Consider the following 4,147-nt stretch of genomic DNA (forward strand, 5'->3'; position numbering starts at 1 on the left):
TAGAAGCTTATCACTGGAGAATCAGTTTGGGAGAGAAATGGGGATTAGGACTTTTTCCTTGGTATGGTGTAACATTTTTGGCAGATCACATTGATAATATTACTTACACTTTGCAAGGCTTTGCAAATGAGATGATAAGAGGTTTTAACTATTTGTCTAATATTCAAAGAAGTCACAGACTGACGCTGTTGAAACATGACATGGCTCTTGACTATATTTTAGCCAAACAGGGAGGCTTATGTATGGCTTTGAACTTGACAGGAGATGATTGCTATACTTTGATTCCTGATAGTTCTGATATCACTAGTGTTATAGATGCATTGAAAAGTATAAGGGATGCATTTGGTTGATCTAAAGGAGCTGGATGGTCTGCAAACGGTTGGCTACAAGGTCAATTAGGACCAGTGAGAGCAATAGTGGTTCAGATTTTAGTAGCGGCTCTTTTAGCGCTATGTGTGATGTTTTGCTTTTGTACTTTGTTGCTGACTTTTGCGAAGGCTATGATATTGAGATGGGTTGGAGTGGTGATGCCCGGAGATAGTACTCAGACGCCTTTGTTAAATGTGACTGATTTGGACGGAGATGAAGCGGTACTAGATGGAGTATTGATGGAAGCATATCATTTTTGAATATCTGATTGTGTTGTTTAATGCCTTCTTCTTAATCACAGGGGGGAAATGGAATGTGATTGACATTATACTACTTTTGATATTTGATTTTTGATACTACTTTTGATATTTGATTTTTGGTATTATTCATATATTATTCATTTTTATTCTTATTTGACATTCATTTTTATTTTTATTTTGATGTTTTAATTTTCATGTGTTGTTTTGCAATCGATACTGGTCAGTGTTTTCTTTTCTTCCAGAGCATATGGAAGAATGTGCAGAGGGGATACTGATGCAAATATGGACAATAAAATAAAATATGGTGTTTGTTTGAGATATATATACATGTTTGTATGAGTAATGCATAATTTGTGTCATAGTCTTTTTGTATTAATTGTTTGGAGAATGATGTTTTCTGTCATGAAGTGAATATATATAGAGACCTCAGATGTTTTTTCTTTTTTCATTGACACTTAGGGAGATGGTATCTAGGCAGGGACAGGTCCATTGGATGGTCCGATGGGTTGACCAGCCTGAATTTGGACATCAGTTTGATTTTATTTCATTTTCTGAGGTTTTCATGTGTATTTGCTTAAACCATATCTCCACATAAATTGATAAAGATTTATTTTCGAATTGATCTGGAGTACAGAGGTGGTCGCCTAGGGCAGAGGGGCCGTGAGAGAGTTTTCCTATCTAGATTGATTGATGGTTATTTGGAAAGAAAGCTGCCAGTTTTCCGCTCTCGCACTCCATCAATTAAGTTTTGTTACACTCTATAAATTTGTTTACACTCCAAAAATTATATTATAAGGGACCTGATGTAATGAGAAGTGTTATTCTGTTGAAATCCTACTCTCTCTTCAGCTTTCTGATGACATTGCTTGGCATGGGCTCTTTCCATGGCTCCACTGTCAGATATAGCTTTCTGATTACCTTGTTTGGCATGGGCTCTTTCCATGGCTCTACTGCCAGATTCAGCTTTCTAATTACAATGGACAACACAATACTTTGATGCAAAACATTTTACCAAAATTCAAACTTGAATATTTCAGTCAAAAGTGACAGCAGACTCGTAATGAAAAATCTTAGTGTGGAACTGTGACTTAATCAACTCATATAAGCTTTCTAGCGAGAATCATACCCCTAGACCAACGTGCCACGTAAAAAAGAGTTTTAAAGCGCCCATATTATGCTCATTTTCAGGCTCATAATTGTATTTTAAGGTCGTACCAGAATAGGTTTACATGGTTTAATTTTCAAAAAACACCATATTTTTGTTGTACTGCACAGCTCTCTCTCACTGCTGCAGATCCTCTTTTCACCTGGTCTCTGTTTTAGCTACAGAGTGAGACCTCTTTTCTTCTTCTTCTGTACTATCTTTGATTGCACTCGCACATGTGCAGTAGCTCAGATGTAGATCATGTTAGCTAGCTAGCTCCATAGACAGTAAAAGAAAGGCTGTTTCTACAACTTCGGTCAGTTACAAGGCAGGATTAGCTGGGAGACTTCTAAATGAGGGCGCACATGTAAGTAGTTCTTTTGGAGATTATGGTGAACTTCTGTGTGTTGTGTGTGTAGTGCTTTGCTATTGAGAACGAGGTAGCATGCTTAACGCTACGAGCTAACGGTTGCAGTTAGCCAGCTCGTTTCGGCTTGTGACGTCACAAGCCGTGCCGATTTTGAACAGCTCACCTGGAGACTGAAGGCAGGACACATTCAGAAACCGTATCTCTCTCAAAACAGCATGGATGGATTTTTTTCAAAGTTTGTATGCGTGTGGAAGCACCAGAGACACAAAAGAACACCCCAAATCCCAGAAAAAGTGTTTTTTTCATAATATGGGCACTTTAACAATTTTCTTTCAAGGAAATGTGGCTCCGATCCGTCACTGACTTGAAAGGCAATGGTCAAGTAGTTTGTTTGGCATGGGCTCTTTCCATGGCTCCACTGCCAGATTCAGCTTTCTGATTACATTGTTTGGCATGGGCTCTTTCCATGGCTCCACTGTCAGATATAGCTTTCTGATTACAATGGACGACACAATACTTTGATGCAAAACATTTTACCAAAATTCAAACTTGAATATTTCAGTCAAAAGTGACAGCAGAATCGTAATGAAAAATCTTAGTGTGTAACTGTGACTTAATCAACTCATATAAGCTTTCTAGCGAGAATCATACCCCTAGACCAACGAGCCACGTAAAACAGTTTAATAGCAAATTTCTTTCAAGGAAATGTTGCTCCGATCTGTCACTGACTTGAAAGGCAATGGTCAAGTAGTTTGTTTGGCATGGGCTCTTTCCATGGCTCCACTGCCAGATTCAGCTTTCTAGTGAGAATCATACCCCTAGACCAACGACAAATGAGAGCTATACCCTGAAACGCAAATCGACCTCTAAAAGCGAAGTCTTCAGTTTTCGGATTAAATCTGAAAGGATTAATGGCTATATTGCCCATTACCCATTCTTCGACTTTAGAAAAGATGTGAAAATAATGGATTCCAGCACAATGACCATTTCCCTACAACATTCTCAGCTGCACGTTAATTACGTGGCATTTCATCTTACTTACAAGAAGGGTTAGGAGATCCCAGGGCCTTCCAAGGCCAGATAGGTTCAAACGCAAATCGACTGTTGAGACCAAAGTTTTCAGTTTTTGAATTAAATTAGAAAATGGTTGTGTGTTTTATTGCCTATTACCAATTCTTGTACTTTGTGCGTGAACGAATATGCCTAGATTCCACCATGTGGGCAGACTTGATTCTAATACCAGCTTTAAATTAGGAATTTGGTGTTTGCCAGATTTCACACTTGGGGCTTGTCCGGGATTTGAACCCGGGACCTCTCGCACCCTAAGCGAGAATCATACCCCTAGACCAACGAGCCACGTAAAACAGGTTTATAGCAATTTTCTATCAAGGAAATATGGCTCTGATATGTCACTGACTTGAAAGGCAGTGGTCAAGTAGTTTGTTTGGCATGGGCAAGAGCTCTACTGCCAGATTCAGCTTTCTAATTACAATGGACAACACAATACTTTGATGCAAAACATTTTACCAAAATTCAAACTTGAATATTTCAGTCAAAAGTGACAGCAGAATCATAATGAAAAATCTTAGTGTGTAACTGTGACTTAATCAACTCATATAAGCTTTCTAGCGAGAATCATACCCCTAGACCAACGTGCCACGTAAAAAAGAGTTTTAAAGCGCCCATATTATGCTCATTTTCAGGCTCATAATTGTATTTTAAGGTCGTACCAGAATAGGTTTACATGGTTTAATTTTCAAAAAACACCATATTTTTGTTGTACTGCACAGCTCTCTCTCACTGCTGCAGATCCTCTTTTCACCTGGTCTCTGTTTTAGCTACAGAGTGAGACCTCTTTTCTTCTTCTTCTGTACTATCTTTGATTGCACTCGCACATGTGCAGTAGCTCAGATGTAGATCATGTTAGCTAGCTAGCTCCATAGACAGTAAAAGAAAGGCTGTTTCTACAACTTCGGTCAGTTACAAGGCAGGATTAGCTGGGAG

At 38.7% G+C, this 4,147-nt stretch overlaps 1 non-coding gene across 1 annotated transcript; it reads right to left on the bottom strand.

The window, feature by feature from the left end:
* Positions 1-3,427: 3,427 nt before the first annotated feature.
* On the bottom strand, positions 3,428-3,499 carry trnap-agg (transfer RNA proline (anticodon AGG)). Its single transcript has one exon. It is a non-coding gene; the product is annotated as a tRNA-Pro (tRNA).
* Between the last annotated feature and the right edge of the window lie 648 nt (positions 3,500-4,147).

This window comes from Sander vitreus, unplaced genomic scaffold (genome assembly GCF_031162955.1).
Source record: "Sander vitreus isolate 19-12246 unplaced genomic scaffold, sanVit1 ctg831_0, whole genome shotgun sequence".
Classification (NCBI taxonomy): Eukaryota; Metazoa; Chordata; class Actinopteri; order Perciformes; family Percidae; genus Sander; species Sander vitreus.